Consider the following 19588-nt stretch of genomic DNA (forward strand, 5'->3'; position numbering starts at 1 on the left):
TCTGGCCTCCACGCTAAGTGATAGATGTGTACGTGCACCAATATAGTCTGATAAATATGAACCCGCACGCTTGGAGAGAGGGCTTGGTGACAGCTGCCAGCTTCCCTAGGAAAAGGAAAGGCTGGATTTCACAAACCCTTAAGCGATGTAAAATCACAAATCCCACTGACTGACACTCTCAGAGTATATCTCTCTGTTAGAATTTGCCCCAAATGAGAAGGAGACTGATACCGCACCGGTTACTTACAGGAAACAGGAATTTCTCTTGTTGAAGATCTGCCCCAAAGATTTAATCTTTGGTTTAAAAGGCAGCTCCTTGAGGACCAGGGTCAGAGAAGGTAAACCATGTGCCTAAAATATATATATTTGTGTACGCAAGGTGCCTGTGCCTCCCTGTCTGATTAGAAATCCAAGCTGTCCAATGTTACTGTAGCAAGTCCTGACACAGGGAACTGGGAAATAAAGTCGTTGCTTATAATTAGGTGCTGCAATGTAAATCTAATCTTCATTTAGAGCCCTTTCTGAAAGACAAAGAAAAATCCACCTGACGAGGTGTTACGTACCTACACGATCAAAGCCCCAGGTCTTAAAACCCAGCTAGGAAGGGGAAATAAAAGGCAAAGGAGCAGGCGATGAGGCAGCACGCACCTTGCAGGAGACGTTGCCGAGGAGGATGGGGCCAGTGGGGATTAAAAGCCCAGGAGCATGGCCCGTCCACGCAACCCCCTCCCCATCACACACGCCATGTACGCCTGACCCTCAGCATCCCCTCCTTCCCCTTCCCCCCTTCCTCTTATAAATCAGAGCAGAATTAATTCAGGCGCCGCGTTTTATTTGATAAACGTCAAAATATGTAAATACCGGGCTCTCTTCCTACAGTCGCTAAAACAAATGGAAAACACATTTATTAGCATAGAGATGAGTTTAATCAAATCAGCGGCGAGTACAAATTAGCCACAGGAAACGTAATGAGCTGGGAATTAATTAGCAGCATAATGGTAATAACTTTGCCTGCTGATTACCTTGCGGCCATGGCTCTCCCCCAGGGCTTTCCATGGGTTCTCCAACAGCTGATCTTTTCTGTTGCAGGAGCCCCTGAACTGGAACAGCATGGCCGGCAGCTCCTGTGCAACAGCCTGGAGGAGGGGAGGGAGATGGAGAGAGGGAGGCAAAAAAAAAAAAAAAGAAAAAAGCCATATGAGGCATCCACCGCTTTTACCTTCCCAAACCACAAGCTTGTTTCTTTACCTATCGCTCTCCTGGCTCGACCTGCCAGGCTGCGCGTTCCCTGGTTCCTGGTGCGGCGCGTGGCGATGCTGCCCTCGTGGCTGGTGGGTTGGGTTGGGTATCTGGGTCACCTTCACCCATTGATTATTGCCTGTCTGGCCAGGCACATGGCACATTTCAGAGCCCAGACAGCAGCCGCTCCGCATCCCAGGGCTATTTCAGTGCTTTCAGCATCGTGCTGCAAGGGGGTGATGCTGGAACTGACTTGTCCAAAAATAAATAGCCAGGTGGTTTTGGATGGGGGCTAAAGTTGCCTTGGGAAGGGCAGGAGCGGTGACCCCAGAGACTCAGCTGGCTTTTTTGAGGAACTGATGTTGCATGAGAAAGGGACAATTGGTGCTCCAGGGGCTTTGTAAAGTGCTGGGCTTGTAAATTAACTGTTTGACACCAACAGTGATAGAGAACAGTGGGGGGCAGGGGCTGGATGGAGGAAAGGGGCAGTTTCTCTTCTTGATTTATTTGTATTCCTTCTGCAGTGCCTCTCCTCCTAACACCTGAGCAGTCCAAAATAACTCGTGCAGAGCCTTCCAGTGCTGGAGCTAAAAGCACTTCATAAGGCTTAATGAATCAAGCTGTGCAACAGTCCTGCTAGGAATTATTATTCCCAATAGTGCAGGAAGGTTAAGGGAAAAATGTTCACGTTTGGGGGCCTCCATTTAGATGCTCTTGTCCATCCTCGTGCACCTTCATGCAGCAGCCTCCCATTCAAGTGACTGAGTCAAAACTTGAGAAGTTCAAATAAATAAAGCTACCTTAAAAAAATAAGCCAGGCCATGCATTGAGGTGCTTTAGCAGGGATTTGCGAGGGAATTAACGGAGCATCTAACTTTAAAATATAATTCAGGGTGATTTCTGGAAATTATATGGATGCTACAAACTGGGAGTACTGCTCCCAGGGCGCCAGTACCTGCAGTTTCCTCTCTGCTTTGCATACTCGGCTCCAACCTGCATAAGAGCTCCATGAAATGGAGAGAGGACAATAAGGCGAAGGCCCAATGCTGACAAGGACACAGTGATTTTTTTTTTTTTTTTTGCCTGGGGAGATGGTGTCAGTTTGGACTTGTGCATCCCCCAGTCCCTGGGGCTGTCAGAGGCACCTAATAAATCAGGCTGGTGAATCCAAGATGTGATGCTAACCGTATCGCTCCGAGCGCTCTAAGCCTCAACCATGCCAGTTGCTTGGGCCACGTAGGCTTGGGCAGACGTTTGATTGGAGCTGTCAAGAGCTGGCGGGCTGAAACCGATGCAAATAAGGAAGAAGTCAGCACGTTAAAAATGTATCAGTTTTGGATGGGAAGGGGCAGAGGTTCCTTCATTTACTGGAGACAAAAGGGAGGCAGGATCTTTGCATTTTACAGAGCATAGCTGTGCTAACAGGAAGGTGTCTGAACTTTTGGGTTTAAGTCCACGAGGCTTCAGAGAAGCAAGGATTTATCTTAACAGTGACTTAGACCAAAATGAAGGCTCAGTCTTGTCCTTAAGCAGAAAAAAGAAAAACCCATCACATTCAGCTTTGATCATTGAAGCCGAGACTTGATTCTCCTGCTTAGAGATCTTAGCAAAATCCATATCTGACTTTTGGATGCAAAAATAAGCGAGCAGACATATGAACCCATACTTAGACACCCAAGATAAAGTATTCCAAAGTGCTCAGTATTGCCCTGACTTTGTTTTTCCAGGCATTTCTGGGATATTCACCATTGCCTTTAATTCAAGCCATGTTGGGTCATTGATTCTACCAACATCTCCCTAACCAATTTGATCAAACCTGATGATGTCAGCAGCACTGACGGCAATGTCTTGCCTCAGCAAACTGGTTGGTGGAAGAACTTGACATCTTGACAGTTGTCCCTGAAAAACCTCACAAGTCCCTCTAATACCTGGAGTCAAAACAGAGAAAATTAACTTTACTGCTCTGCAGATGGGACCTGCTTTCCTGCAGGGACTGAAATGCTTACTTAAAGATCCAAAACGTGGCAACAAACATAAATCCACTCCCCATGGGAGGTTTTGGTGATGTGTGAACTTTAGCAGGAGCGTTTGCTCCTTCTCAAGAAGCAGAGGCAGAACTAAGATCTGCAGACGCATGTGTGAAAGGGGTGTTTGCACAGATATTTTCAGCATTTTTGAAGAAGTTGTCCTTTCAGGAGGCAGCACTGGCTGCTCTGTTAGCGGCTTGGATGGGCTCAAGCCCTCCTGCTGCTTGTTGGGTTTGTACTCAATGTTGATGGGTATCCAAGCCCAACGGGCACTGTGGGCTGTGCAGGAGCTATCAACAACTCTCAAACGGCAACTCCAGGATGCTCTTCTGTGGAGATCTCACCCTGCAGAGTAAGGGCAAAAAGGGCCTGACTCATGATGAAAGTTGTGACACTTAGGCTTTCGCTCCTTTTAATGCCTCCGGTTTTATAGTTTTTTCCAAGGGAGTTTGTGCAAGTTGACACAATAGATTAAACCTCGAGTTGGAGTTGAAGAATCCTGTATTTTATTATCATGGATAAATAATATCTCACCCAGAACAAAATGGGAGAACACAAGGTCTCCCAGCATGCCCAGAGCTGAGCCTGAATAGGAGGTCTAAGTTGCCAGCTTGTGCTCCAGCCTCCCATGCAGCCTGTGCTGCCTTCTGAAGGCAAAGGGGTTTTATTCTTCAAAGTGCCACTTCCCTTTGCTACCTGCAGACAAATAGGTTGCTCTAAGATGCATGCCATGAGCTGATTTTTGATTCATGAGAGCCTGAACCAACACAGATCATAAGAGAATCGACACTGATAATAAAATATGAAAGGTTTTTAAGAAGGACTCTATATCATATTGAGGTCTGCAGCAGGGTTTCTGCTTCAGAGCCAGAGGGGCCAAATTCCACTCTAGTTTATTAATGAAAATGTGGTAGTGAAAGCAGAATTTGTCCCTGTATATTCAAGGCTATCTCGTTCCACAGAAGCTTTTAGGAAACCTACCACTTTAAGCATAAACACAGGACAAATTTGTTTTCATGCAATTTTCTTGCCAATGCTTTTTCTTAAAAAATCTGTACAGCTGTCATATAAAATATGCCTCGGTTTGTTCTAATTTAGATTACGCATATTTGTCCTCAGTGAATGATTGATTAAGTGCTCTGATCTTGACTCCTCTGTTAGCAGCAGGGTATCTGTGCAAGAGGATTGGGAATCTCATTGGATAAATGGTAAAGATGAAATCTTAGCTGTTATAGATCTGTGTTTCTTTTTCACAGCCAAGGCAAATGCTGTCTTCTTTGCAATAACAAACATGCTTTGTAATGTGTTCCAGGACAGTGCTGAGCCTGACTTTGTTTCTTCATGGAGGTGCTTTAAGCTGTCATAATACCATGGCACCAAACTCTTAATGTCACGGATATCACTGTAAAGTGGGTAGCTCCAAGTTCACTAGATCAGTTGTGATTTACACTGATGTAACTGAAAACAAAATGTGTCTCGCTGACATCTGCGGAGCTGCTCTGATAAAACCAGCATATAAGCAAAACCAGGGAAAAAGAGATCTCTGCACAACTGAGCTTGTTCAAAGCATCAAGCATGGTTTAGCAGGGCTGCCCAAAATGGAAAACCTCCTTCAGGGGTTAGTTACCCTGTCAATCTCACTTTAACATCACTGAACCTGAGCTGTGTGCGAATGTATCGGTGCCCACAGGAGCCGGGAGAGATTTTTCTTGCTTATTTGTATAATCACACGTCCCATACTTCTTATGGGAAATTATGTCAAGCTGTGTTTTTATTTTTTCGTTTGTTTTCATTTATGATCTAGAACTGACTCAGCTAAAGGTACTTGAAAACACTAAATATAAAATGTATTTTGCTTTTCTAGAATGTGTCTTAATTTCTAATGTTGGTCTGCATTGTCTTTGGAACACTGTATTGCTAGGAAGGAATAGTATCAAATCAGGAGATTTTCTAAAGAAAGAGGGATTTTTTTTCTCCTTTTCTCTTTCTGAAGCATTTTTTCTGACCTTCTTGGAGGTGTAGAGAAAGCTTTCAAGACCATCAGAATAAATGGGTTGTTTACTATGATGCTTGCAGCCTTGGAAGAAAAGAAAAAGATAAAAGAATAAAGAAAAGAAAATTCCTGTCCCCACTGTCTTCCAAAAGCAGACAGATGAGGTGTGAGCTTGAGAGGAAATATTCCAAAATCTGAGCAACATACTGTTGCAGTAAAGCAGCGTGAAACAGTGAAAAGCTAAAAAAAAGAGGTAGTGACCCCAGGGTTGGCAGCAGGACTCAGCACCCTCCTGCTTCTCAGGGGTTCAACGCTTTGGGAAAAGAAATAGGGTAGGTTGCAGGAATACCAAAACAAGGAGATGTATCTTTGAATAAAGTCTGTTTCGCTTAATTTTCCATGATTAGGATATCATGCTTCCTTTGCTGCACCGAGCTGTTCACACGTAACTGCACGTGCAGCCACAGTGCTCAAGGGCAGGATCTCAGGTGGCTTCTGACCAATCTCCAGGCTCGGTCAGCAAACTGCAAGCCCTTTCTGAAGAAAACCATGGCCTGTAGCCACATACGGGAGTGCTAAGCTGGGTTAATGATGCTGTGTTACCATCGGGCTCTAATGCTGCCTTGAATGGATGTCACTACTCTCTATGTTCCTGCAGATCAGCTGGTAATTACACTTGGATCCAAAGTAATTACCTTGAGACTTGCACTCTGGTTTAGAAGACAGAAATAACCATGCACTCGCCTGGTCCCACATGTAGTACTCGTGATGTAATTTAATAGCCAGATACTAACATGAAAGTAAAGAGGCATTTCTCTTATATTTATGCCCTTTTAGATTAAACATGGGTGGTTTTCCCTATGAAAGGCACAGGGGCCAGCTTGCCACCCGTCTTATTTTTCCCACTCAAGCGCCCTCCTCTTTTCTTGACAAAATGAAATACTCTGAAGCAAAATAAATATTTATAAGCTCCTCCTGGTGTGTGATTGTTTTGACAAAACAACTTGAGCAGGTTCTGGTGTTGGCTTTACTCTCTGCCCTATTTAAATTTTAGGCAGGGAAAAACCAGCCCCCTAAAGGCTGGAAGAAGACGGAGCATTTGGATGAATTTTGTGGTCTCTAGGTGGGGAGTGGATGGACCAACCACACCTGTTTGGGGTTTTCCAGGTCACATCTGTTAGCGTGTTTCCTCTTTAACCTCCAAACATGAAACACCTGGATAGCTGTAGCATTGCATTAAGCACCTTTTTTTTGATGAAGACCTCAAAAGGCGATGCAGGCTGATGCCCGGAGCCTGTGTGAGAGGGTTCCTTCACTGTCTGAGGTTCTGTTACCCTACTGTCCATTAGCAAAGCTTTTTTTCATCTCGAATTTACTTCTTGCACATTTCCAAATAAGCCAGTGCTTTTGCAAATAGTCTTCTTCCTTCAGGGTGAGCAGCTAATTTTGGTTAGGAAAAGAAAGAGTCTACTGTGATCTCTTTCTTTCTTTTGGCAATGTCTGGGTAATCATTGCTCATAATAATGCCATCCCAGATGTTGAAACATCTCCTGTATTAATTTTACCCAGAAGATAATTTCCCTTAGAAATCATGTGCAAATCCCCTGTTCTAATTTAAGAATTAATTCAGTGCACTAAATCTTAGCACTTCATCCTAGAAATGTTTTGCAGTATCTGTTAACCCTTTCCAACAACAACAACAAACCCAAATGGGAGATTTACAGATTTAACTAAGCTTTTCTCTCATGCCAAGCTCTGTTCGAGTCTAGCAGATAGTATTTCGAAATGAGGGTCCCCTTTGACAGCCAGAGCCCACCTGTTCAAGTGATTTCCTTCTCCTCCCTTTAGGACCCAAGGGAATGGCAGGAAAATGTGCCAGGGGAGATTTAAGTTGGATATTAGGAAAAGTCTCTTCCCCAGAGGGTGGTGGAGCCCTGGAACAGCTCCCCAGGGAAGCAGTCATGGTGCCAAGCCCGAAAATATTGAAGAAGCATTTGGCCAACACCCTCAGACACACAGTGTGAATGTTGGGGTTGTCCTGTGCAGGGACAGGAGTTGGACTCGATGATCCTTGTGGGTCCCCTCCTACTCTGAACATTCTATGATTCCTTAGAGAATCACAAATATCAATTGATTTGCAATTACGAATATGGAGGGCAAATACACCAGTGGTCCCAGAGATCCCCACTCTAGTGGTGCCTAGGATTGTCATTCCACCCTCCAGCAGGGCTTTAGCAGATGCTGGGAATGAAAACATGATGATTGCACATTCTATAGGACTTGAAGTAAAAAGAGGATCTGTATGGCTTATCTGAACCTGTATAGGAAATCTATGGGAGAGTTAGGAACACATCACACTCCATTTGAGTCCTAGATATGGGTGAGTAGTACCTGACCATCCTCCCCTCCCTTGGTAGTGTGTGTGCAAGTACACACCAACCTACTAGCAGTGTGAAATGTCCTATGCATTTGATGGGCTTTCTTCACTTACTTTATACTGGAAACTACATCAAGCTTCAGTTTGGGAACTCTCCTGCCCTTCCACATTGTGACAATCTTAGTGCACCGCAGCCTTTGTACCAAAAGTCTTTGACTGTCAGTGAAAACAATAAAGAAAATAAAAAAGTTAAATCTTTGAATTCCATCCCAGTTATGTGAGATCAGAGTGCAGTCCAGCATCCCTTCTGCAGGATGCTTCAAAAGCCAGGAATCTTCTGTTTGTACTCTGCTTTGCCTTTGCTGTCTCATTTCTAGTGGTATTTGGTGTACAGAAGAATTTCAGGTATCAGTACATTTAAGCTTAAAAAAGTCATGCAAGGAATTGGTCTCTGGCTTCTTGCAGCTACACACCTTGTAAATGCACAAACCCACATTAGCAAGATCATGCCACCAACTATAAAATATACAGGCAGAACATCAGAGGATCACAGAACCCTTTCAGACAGATTTTTTAGATGTATCTACAAATGTTTCCGGATTCCTACCATCACAACATGAATTTATTCTGTCTCGTTGCTAAGACCGACCTAGCTGCTTCATGCAATGTAAGGTCACATTTTGGATTTCTCTGATATTATTGCTGGTGATCATTGTGTTTGCACAAGCAGGACCTTGTGCATTTTGTAGGGCAGAGGGCAGGGCAAGGACCTTCTCCAAAGAGGATTCATTTGGAATCAGCTTTGATAATCATCATAAGGTGATAATGGGTGATTAGTGCCAGGACACACCAGCACTTCCACTACCACGTCATAAACTCTCAGATGCTGTACAGAGGCTGAGCAACAGCTCAGTGTTAGAGGGGAGGAGGAATGAAATCCTCAAAAGGAAACAAAGCAGAAAAAGCAATCTTGCTTATGGTAGGGCAAATCCCATTTTTCCTTCTCAGAGTGATCCACTGTTAATAGTAAGTAGTGGCTCTGAGCCTGTCTCATTCATCTGTGTGGAACCACTCAGAGAAGTAAGTAGTAAATCACTCTAGAAAGGGCATACACTTCTCCCAAGCTGATCATCAGATTGAATGCTATCCTGGCATAAAATGGTATAAATCCAAGGAAACTTTTCTGATTCACACAGGCAGAACTGCATATAGCTCCCAAAGTCAGTAAAAAATGAAAGAATATGATGGTCACCTGTCCCATCTCATCTGACCGGATTGCAGATCCCGTGCCAGGGGTCCTTGCATCCCCAGAGCAGAGTGTGTCCTGCGCAGCATCGAGAGGACTTGCTGGAATGACAGAAGTCACTTAAACAAATGCATCATTTTTCCTGTATTTACAGAAGATATTCTGCTTAATGACCCCCTTCCTGGGCACTGCTAGTCAGCCTTGTTTACGTCTGCTTAGACTTCATGTTTATTTCTTCCCTCTCATTTCAATAAAATAGGCTGGAAAAACATTGCTGTGTCCTTCTGGTCCTTAAGTAAGGGAGACTGCATTTACGCTATCCTGAAATTCAGCACACTGACAACTGCAGGATGGATCTGCTGGCCCAGCAACTCCAGGCTTGTGCATTGGTTATTATTCCTCCTGATGAATTCACCTGGGGGATCTGCTCCTTGAATGCAAAGCTCTGGGGTCAGGACAAATGGAAAATGCATTACATGGAGCGTGACATACTGTGAGCCCTAGAAATAAGTGCGCATTGAGATATGTCCATAGGCAGTGGGATAAAGTCGCTCCTTTATCTCCAACTTGCTGTTGGAACTTCCTTCTAAAAACCCGTGTTTGCAGCAGCAATGGCTATTTGCAGTGAAATGTTGGCATTTCCTGTATTTATTATATATTGAGACACAATAAGCTAAAATCACAGCTTTGTTCTGGTTTTGGTTAGTGGGGTTTTTAGCTCCCTGACTCTGGTGTTCTTGGATTCTGATTGTTCCCTGCAGTCAGACATCAGTCTCAGCAAGGAAATTGTTTTCCCATGGGGAGCAGTTTAGTTTCCTTCCATTCCTTAAACCCCACACTTGGGGCTCCGTTTCACAAGACACCCTCAACCCAATCAAGTCCACAAGCATCTCAGCCACCTGCATCTTCACAGTGCAAAGAGCAGAACCCAGTGTAGCTCATCTCTGCTGTGGATATACAAGTTTCTCCTCATGCTATAATCTTTCTTTGTTGTGTTATCTCCAGGCAACACTCTTAGCCTTGAGATTAAAGCATCCAACCTGCCTCTGCATCACCGGACACTTTCTATTTGTCAACCAGACCTTTGTCTCTTGCCCCATCGTAGCTGTGAGGTTAATGACGTTCCTGCTTTTAGTGATGGAGGCGGCTGTCATTTAGATTTTATCAAGAAAATGACAAAAAAGACCCACTGTCAAATCTCAAATATTTAGAAAGTCTTTCTCCAAAAAAAACTTGGAACTTAAAATATGGTGCTGAGGGGAAAGCTAGCTGTAGTTTTCCAACAAAATTCCAGCCCAAATTTTCTGTACCATCTTGGGATCTTGATCCCAAAAAGGAACAGTTTGTGGTGTCTGAGGCCCTGGTCTTGCTACGAAATATGTGCTGGCTGGTTCTGCGGGGGTTTCTCCTGCCTTCAGAGAGAGAGAGAGACACATAGTTTAGCGTTATTGAGTGGATTATCACAAGACAAGCAAAGAGACAGCTCTTCTCACCCAACCCACTGATCCTTCTAGAAGACTTTATATATCACTTGTTCTTTGCTGTTCTTCTGAGCTGCAGGGTACTGTGTTTCATTCGGGTTGTTTTGTATTCAGATCCTAACACATCTCGTGCAGGAGAGGAACCGTGTTTCCAGCCACCTTCTGCAGTTCAGATCAACATGACAAAGTCTTGGTCTCAGCAATAGCTTCTCAAATGTGTAGGACGTGGGACGCCGATGTGTGGATGAGTTAATACAATCAAGATAATATTCAAGGGGACAGGAGGTTGCTGCTAGTTTGGTGGCCTGGGACAGGTACTGATATCTGCTGGAGATGGGAGCAGAAGTCCTGTGCAGCCTGTTGGCAGCAGGGAGGAAGAAAATATTAGAGCAGCGAATGATGCCCACTGTTAAATCACAGCAGAGTATAGAAAGAGAATAACGGCATCTAGATTTGCCTGCACTCTAACGTGCATTGGAAAGTCAGCTGGCAAGCAAAGGGAGGAAGCAAAAGCCAAGGGAAGATGATGGTACACTGCTTACTTCTGGGGTTCAGTGGCTGCGCATGGAGTTAGACTGAGAGTCAATGAGGGTCTTTGTCACTGCCGTGCTATGGCCACGACTAAGACTGACCGTCCCTCACTGCAAACACGCATTCATGGCAACTCTTGTTCCAAGAACCCATCTCCTGGCTCAGTGTTTTAGCTGAGAACAGTGACTGCTTGCAAGTGTTTGCACAGCGACAGATTTTCTTTTCTCCCCCTTCACTTCTCCTCCCTTGGGGAAAAAAGTTGGGTTTAAAGACTGCTCTTGTTTGATAACTTCCCTTAACTATCAGCTAAATAATACATGAACACTGATCCACCATGCTGACTGATGACTCCCTCTGCTGACCCTGGTTTATTTTTATTGCTTGGCTTGGGCCAGTTCCTTCAAGTCCTGAATCATCAGAACAGAGACCTTGAGGTATTCCAGCCAAATCAATCCCTGGCCCATTGACATATTGCTTTACCTAACCAACCATACAGCTTCGCTTTTTCCTGATAATTTCTCAATTAATTGCTTTTCAGCTCTCATTCATTACAAGGTCAAGCTGTGACTGGGCTTGTACATTCCCATCTCTGATAAACTCTCCTGGTCCCCTAATCAGCTACGACTGGGATTTTAGTTCCATTAACTTATTCATCATCTAGACATTTTCATCTTGGGGAGCTTGACTTTTGATTGTATCAGTAGTATCTTCAATTATTTAAGAGGACTTAAAGTTCCCTTCTTACCTAAAAGGAAAATGCAGTTTGAACACTGAAAATTGATCATATCGGACCAGTGTCTTTCGGATGTTCGTATGCTCAAGCCCATGTTAAACAAATCATGCATGGCAAGAGCATAAGAATTTGCTGCTGCTGAACATGTGTGTGCATGGGGCTGACTATATTAAGATGTCAGATATAGGGGAATGACAGTATGCTGATGACTAGTGGCTTACTAATGCTAAATCACGCCTGAGATTCTGTTCCATGATGTCAAACATTGATTCAGTTTCCGTGGGAAGTTATGCAAATGCCAGAGCCCCTCAATGAGATCTGAAACTGAAATTGCTAGCAAAAAAAGCTTGTCCTCTCCTAACAATCAATCTTGTTAGAAAATATTGCAGCTAGGGGCTCTAGGAAGGGGATGTATTTTGAACATATCTTCAGACTGAAGGTCGCATGGGACCCTTCTTCAGTTTGGTGCAAACTGAGGGGCAAGTCCTTTTCTTCTGCTGCAACCTTCTGTCTGAGTCGGTGCTTCATCCTTGCAGCAGCTGGTCCACTCCAAGGCAACAGCCCACTACTGCTGCTTACTACAAATTTAATCTTCGAACAGAAGCAGCAGTCTCTGTTGCACAACAAAATGCCCTGCATCTCAGCTCTTCTCAATGCTCCTTTTCCCACCGTTTGCATCCAGGCAAAACTCCTGAGTCTGCCAGCTTCTCCCAGTAGGAAAACTGATGGCAAAACCTAATAAACTGGCATCAACTAGGAAACGGTATTGTTCTGAACAGAAGTGTGGGACCAAGAAGTCTAGAATTCCCTTCTCGCTCTTTGTCTCAGGCCCTTTGGAGGCCAGCACGACACCAGCGGACTGAAAAGCACCTTCCTAGGATGGTGTCAGGGGACCCTTTGAGATTATCTGCGTGCTTCTGAAGAATATCCATAGAGAGAGGTCAAACTGTATTGACAGGCTCTCCAGGAAGAAAAGCTAGTTTAATATTGGCAAGACAAGACCTGCTGCATATTTAAAATGAGCCTCTCCTTCCTGGAAATACGTGCTCGGGTCTCAGTTTCCTTTCTGCAGAAGGCAGGTGATAGCTTTTAACGCTCATGATTTCATTGCAGAATTATGGATTTTTCTTGCAGAGCCCTACGCTCACACTTTTGAGTGTAAATTTTCAGCATTTGCTCAAAATGAAAAGCCCACATTATCACTGAGAAGGGCTTAAAAAAGATTAAAAGCACAGAAAACTGAAAACCTCTTAGCTATGGGCAATGCTTTATGATGAAGGAAGGTGCAATGGCAACGATAGGATGAACTCTGGAGGGTTGCTTTGTTTGCTTTCCCCCCAAACTGTAATAACTCACCCACCTCACTGGAAAAACTCTGTCCTTCAGTGCCCTTTCTTGATGCAACAGCATGAAGGGCCTTTCCAAGGTCTCTGTTGCTCCCTGTAAATTATGTACCAGAAGGCACCAACACTTGGAGGACGTGAAGAAACGTACAGTTCTCTCTCTGCCTGTTGCTAGGATTCGCAGCTCTACCCCACAGCTTTCCGGGGGTTCGGCTCCTGTTTTGGCTGTAGGAATAAAGAAGGAAAGCTTGTTGCTTCCAGTCTCCCTGCACCAGGCTGAAGCAGCTCCACTGCCAACCCTTACACTATTGCTACAGTCAGACATAAAATCTTAATGCGTGATAGTGCCTTGAATCTTACATTCTTCTGAAAAAGGTGAGTCCCCAGTAGTAAATGAAATATTAAACATTATTAAATATGAAACAGCTAAACCTGGATTCCATTAAAATGAATCTTTCATAGTTTCCCTGGGTTTTTTTTTTTCTCCTTTCCCTTTTTTTCCCAGGGAGCCCCGTGATCTCGTGAGCTTTTATGTGTCCTTTTAAAGACAGAAAAATCACAGGTAATTTAAATCTATTCCATTCAGATTTATTTTAGCTGGAAAACAAATCAAGGCTGTGAAACTCTCTCATGGTCACATCTATCTCACTGAACTATTCCGCAGTATATATCAAAGGCTCACCTAAAGACACTGTTGTAATGCCTGCTGACATGTGCCACCTATTTAGAAATCTTGTATCCAGTTACACACTCTGCTTTCATTTAGAATGGCTTTAATCTTCCACTATACGCTAAAAAAAAAAACAACCCTCTTTTCATATTCCATAGGATACATTTAGAGCTGGTTTTGGTGCTCCTGCAGGGTTTCTGGGAGTTAAACTGTGACTTAAGCGAGTGCTGATGTGTGAGCAGGGATCTGGGCACGTAAAGGAGGATCTGCAAGAAAAAACTTCAACTTCTAGAGAGCTGCCATTAGTCTGGGATGGGCAGATGATGCAAACACGACTGAGGTTATGACTACACAGAGAGCAGAGGCCATCAACAGGATAAGCCATGACTCTACGCTGCTGCTCTGTTCTATGATCCTAGTATTTCTGCCTCAATATTCATAAATATCTGGGTATCTGGGTAGGTTGGGTGAATCTCTGGTGCTGAAACAGATGCAAAGGTGTATAATTCTTATTAGATGACTTTATGGCCCGGCATTTGGGACTTAAGCCCTCTCTTTTATTAATAATTGTTGCATTTGAACAGGACTGACAGAAATTTTTAAAAGAGGATGGGAACAATAACTCTTGGCCTTGCTAAGAGGGTGCCAGAGCCTGGTTCTGTGTGTGAGCATCACCTCTGGAGAAACTGGGTCTCATCGGATGTTGCATTTCCAGCACACACCCTAATTCTTGACTCTTCAGGCTGCTGCATGATGTTCTCCAAAAGAAGCGTGAATTAATTTCTCAATCTACAGACACACTTTTGGACTGGAGGGCAAGAACTATTAAGAAAGATGAGCTAAAACAGCAAAGAAGATAGAAAGCCATTAATTATTCATGACTACTGTTCCATTTTGTGCAAAAAGCCTTCTACCTTGCTTTCCATTTTGCTTTCCTCAGGTCACTTCCAAGGCTCAGCAAAGCAGCAGATGTACATAAACTCCCCACTGCAGGAGTTTGTGCTCGTGACTCCACCGGTCCTGTCGTACCCAGCCAGGTTTCACATCTTCCCCCCTCCAGGAACTGAGCAAAATGGGGAAAAAAATAAGCCAGTTCTGCAGCAAAGTGAGAGAACCCACGCTCTCCCTTCTCTGTTTCAGATTTTCATACCATTTCACAGATTTCTAGAAAAAAAAAAAAGATAAAGCAAGTTGTAGAGGTTATTTTCTGTGTTTAAACACCAGTGTTTTCTTTTTGGTGTGCTTCGCCTTCAGCTGAGATGGCAAGAGCCTCCCACCAGCAACGGCCTTCTCACAGCCTGACCAGAAGCATACGCTCTTCGTCTGTTTTTGTAAGAGCTTTTTATGTCTATTTCTGGCCTGACACCCTTGGGATGGAGCGGAACAAATCCCAACTTTATTATTTATTTATTTATTTTAACAAACTGCCGTTGGCCAGCTCACGTTTTCACCACAAAGATTTCAAATTGCCTTAGAGCACCAGAAAAAACATGTTGCAAAGCGCTATGAAGCCTAGACATGAACATGTCAAATAAGTGATCCACATGAGAGTGGATAGATGTGACATTTAGTAATCATCTTTCTTGGACAAAATGGGGCATTGCTGTCACTTTAAGTAAATCTCAGTCAAATTTCTGGCATTTTACCATAGGGGAAGCAGGAGGCATAATAGTAAATTTCTCTTTAAAAAATATAAAAAGATCAACCTTGGGAAAAAAATGGTTGCACAATTTAAGGTGTAATACCTCATCCTAGCTTGGCCATCCGTTTACTTGCTGCTGATATCAATATGTCACCTCTAATGTTTACTGATGTTCACTTTATAAATGACTTTTCCTAGCTGTCAGAATATCTGTCACCAGCATCTCTTCCCCCTCTTTGCCTCTCATCCCCTTTAATAAAGATTAATATCTTGGAGGTTAAGTAGAAAGATCAGATACTACGTAAATGACACCATAGGTCTGATATTTAAACAAGATGAACATGTAATTGCTGAGATTATATGAGCAAATTGGGTAATTCCTAGCCTAAATGAACACAGTTGGGTTTTGCAGGGTCAGTTAATATAAGTGCACATTCAAATGAACTGTATATTGTGCAGACGTTTGGGCTTCTGAAGGTTCACCCACTGAAGTGTCATAGATGTTCAAAGCAAGAATTGGTGAGTTTAGATTCTACAGCTTCTCTGAAGTACCAATATGTTTAAAAGACAGGCGGAATGGGGATTTTGTAAAAATATGGCACATTGGTTTTCCATATTTATAGTCCACCAGTGCCTTCTATATTAAACGCTTTCAGTCTATGCGTCCAAACAAGATTTTTCAACCCGTCATTCCCACAGCTCAACCTGGTATATGAAATGCTGAACATGTTCTGACTGCTTTGTACATCTTCCTTGACAAACATCTGGAGTAATGGTTCCAGAATGAAAATTTAGCTGGCAATTTTATGGATGAAGCACAGCACAGTTATTTTGGCTTTGCAATGCTAAAAGTGGTGAACGTGTATTTTGCTTTTAAATTGAAAGATGTGGTTTAGAAGACGCAGTGGAATAGATCATGGACTCTTCACTCAGCCATGCTCCAAGTGCTCAAGTAAGGTTTACCTCACCAAAACCTGCAAGATCAGACCTAAGCATAGGATCACACCTATGGAACCAAAACTACAAAATCAGACCAAACTAGCTACCGTTGAGGTCAAACTTAGGCTTATTTTTCTGACCACCCCTTTGCTGTATATGTAGGATAGTCTTGTGGCTGAATGGAAAATATGAGGCTCACAGTCCAATTTAGACCATTTCCTGCAGACCTCCCAGCCAGGCTATGCAGATTGTATCTAACAAAGGAGGCAAACACCTCAAAAGGGAATTCAGCCCTACTTTCTGACCTATTAACCTGAAATCCTTTAGTTTTTGGCACTCCAGCATGGGATGTTAGAGCTTCCTGATACCTATAGCAGTAATTCTGTGTATCCTCAGAGTTACAGCAATTTTGACTTGGCTGAGTCACTCTGTGGTTTGTGCTTCTGCCCCATTGGGAGCTTGCACACAGAGGCTTTTCCACTCTCTTCCAGGCATGTCTGCTGGGAATTCTTGGAATGCAGTGGTGGCCAGACACAAGGCACTGGGGATCTAGGTCCTGCCACTGCCTGGGAAGAGCCAGACTCTCGTCCATGCACCTGGCAGTGTCTCCTTTTCTTGGCTGGAGGATATGTTAGATGTGTGTGTGTGTGGTGGTGATCTGACTCCTCTCCCTCCTGCCTGCTCAAGAAGCGTCCCTGGAAATGGAGAAAAACCTAAGGACTCATTGGATCAGGAATGGAGCAGGAAGGGCTCATGGCTCTGATGAAGATGCTTCTTTAGGAGCGGATCATTTGGGTCCATTTTGTGTTTTATCCAGAGGCAAACTGACATAAATTGTTAGATGTAGTCCTTAAACTCTATGGGTAGAATCCTCCTCCCAGTGTCAAAGGTGACCACCCCACTGGTCCCCGTGCTACAGTCTCCTCTTTGAGCAGGTGCACCTTGCGTGATGTGAAGACCAACAGTGATAACTGCAGTTCCCTGACTCTGTAGGGTTGGGACTATTTGAGAGGCAGATCTCCCACAGAGGGCACTGATGGTGTTCCTCAGCATCACACAAAACTTTCCAAATACAGGTAAGCTGCAAAAGAAAAATAGTAGGTACCAAAAGTCGATTCCTGAAGTGAGAATTTCATACATAATTTCTTTCCAGTGCACCAACAAAACTATTGTGCTCAGAAGATGGCTCTGCGACTGCCTTTTGTTACATTTTGTATGAAGTAGGATTTTTACATCTGCAACAAACACCGAGTGATTTTCTTTCTAGGAACTATACTATTTGACAATAAAAGAAGAGATTCTCCGACTGGTATTTTAGCAATCGTGTTATGAAGAAAAACCACATTTAAACATTACAGGACTATTATAATATGTTCTAAAACCAACTTAGTTTTGACTCACACAAATCGATATTTGCACTATTTTCCTGTATGGCACTGTTTTTTTTTAATGCATACAGTTATTTCTTTCAAGTATAACTAACTTGTTTCTTCAATGTAGCAGGATCTGAGACTAGTAAACCACAAAGAAATTTTACACTGCAGACTGCAGCAAGCAGAGGTCTCTCTAGCGAAGGCATTATTTTACAAAATGATGGATGTGCATATTTATTTGCTCTGTGACTTCCATGTCAGGTTTGTCATATTTCCTCAAATTACTAGTTAAACCAAGGTTTTGTGTTTTGTTTTGTTTTTGTTTCTGCTGAAGCCTGCAGGCTCAACATACCTTATAAAAATCAAGCTGTAATTTATCTGCTCCATAGATCATGTGTAACAATAATCACTCCGGAGTCTGTGCTGGGTTCTGATGCCTGGCTTTGTTGGAAGAGATGTATGAAGTGAACAAAAAGCTTCTTGGTTTTCATACTTTGTAATAAACCTGAAATATGGAGAGAAGCGAAACACGTATTTAAATTAAACCGTGGAATTGTGACAAAGAAGAGGCACAGAGAAATACATGTACACTCAGACACATATTATGCAATGACACAGTATTATTTCTCTTACCAGATGGACCTCTACAAGTTATGCATGTTATATGTTGCATACATACAGTGATGGAACCAGTGAGACAATTTCTATCCTGAACTTGGACTCATCAAAACGCTGCGTATGTTAACTTGCATTTGGCAGGGACAAAAACCTTTGCCAACATAAAAGTGTGTGACCCCCAAATGGGTTAGTATTCACAGGCACTGCCCGCAATGGCTAAGTGAGAGCTCACACTGAATTCCCCGCTCAGCATTAATGCTTGTTTCACACACACATGGATAATTTTGGAAAGGCCGTGCAGAATATTCTGATTTTTTTGTAGGTGTTCGCAGAAAAAAAAAAGGCTAAAATTTTTAAATGAACATTCTAAATGTATACAAATGGAAAATGAGTGAAAAACTTACTAAGGATTATTGTGGTTTAAATCCTCCCCACAGCCCCCCACACCCCTGCGAGGGAAGAAATAATATTAATATCTTCAAATATTTTTTATTGCCCTGGGTGGGCAGTTCCTCCCGCAGCTGAATTGCCTTTTCCAAGGCATCGCTCTCCCTGATTGGTTTTTTTTTATTGCAATAGAAAAAGAATATGTTATTCACTTTGCAGACATTAAAAAAGCACCTCCCCATGTGAGGACGCGAACCGGGCACTAGATGTTGTGCAAAGGCAGCAGCCAGGGCCACGTGAGCCCTTTGTCACCGCAAGGGTTAATAAGCATTGAAGTGCTGTCACCACCAAGGCCCCAAGGAAGCCAAGCCCTGGGTAAAGATTTCTGGTCCACTGGCCGTAGGAACACAGAGCTGCAGCCAGGCCCTAGCACTAAGAGCAGAATGTGACTTTAAAATTAATTAATTCTCTGCACCGGAGAGATGCAGCCCCATTCTCGAGGTGGGAGGGGTTCCTCCTCTGCTCCACGGCTACCGCGATGCCGGGACTGCACTGATGAAACGCATCTTGGGATGCTCTTTCTAAAAGATTGAGGTCCTTTTTATGTGTGAAGGGCAAATCTGATTCTGCCTCTGGCTCCCCGAAGCCTCCCTCGCCTTATTTTAAAGAAAACCACCCTAAATCGCAGTGTCGTCGTCATTAAGAGATCCAACAGAAGCTTGGAAGAAGAGATTAGCACGTAGCAGAGTGACAGGGCTGCTAGGAAGGGGAAAAAATAGACAACATCAGTGCAATGTACCATTAAAAGTATGGAGTGACAGATGACAGTTGGTCTGTGATGGGGTGATTCAGCTAAATGGTAAACAGAAGGGCGAATTCTGATCTCGCTTATGCCAACATAAACCTTGGGTTGCAGAGGAGCTGCTTTGCGTCTCTAGTACCAGAGTCGAGCCCATAAAAGCTGTGACTCAGCCAGATAATCTCTGACA

General features: G+C 43.5%; 1 long non-coding RNA gene across 2 annotated transcripts; it reads right to left on the minus strand.

The window, feature by feature from the left end:
- Window positions 1–928: 928 nt before the first annotated feature.
- LOC138728658 (uncharacterized) lies at window positions 929–18095 on the minus strand. 2 transcript variants are annotated; one of them, XR_011338731.1, is made up of 4 exons: window positions 17947–18095; window positions 14555–14804; window positions 12988–13195; window positions 929–1136 (listed from the first exon to the last, which is right to left on the minus strand). It is a non-coding gene; the product is annotated as an uncharacterized lncRNA (long non-coding RNA). The 2 variants fall into 2 exon arrangements; XR_011338732.1 differs by lacking the exons at window positions 929–1136; window positions 12988–13195 and adding an exon at window positions 1336–2521.
- Window positions 18096–19588: the final 1493 nt, after the last annotated feature.

Source organism: Phaenicophaeus curvirostris, chromosome 18 (assembly GCF_032191515.1).
Source record: "Phaenicophaeus curvirostris isolate KB17595 chromosome 18, BPBGC_Pcur_1.0, whole genome shotgun sequence".
In the NCBI taxonomy this organism is placed as follows: Eukaryota; Metazoa; Chordata; class Aves; order Cuculiformes; family Cuculidae; genus Phaenicophaeus; species Phaenicophaeus curvirostris.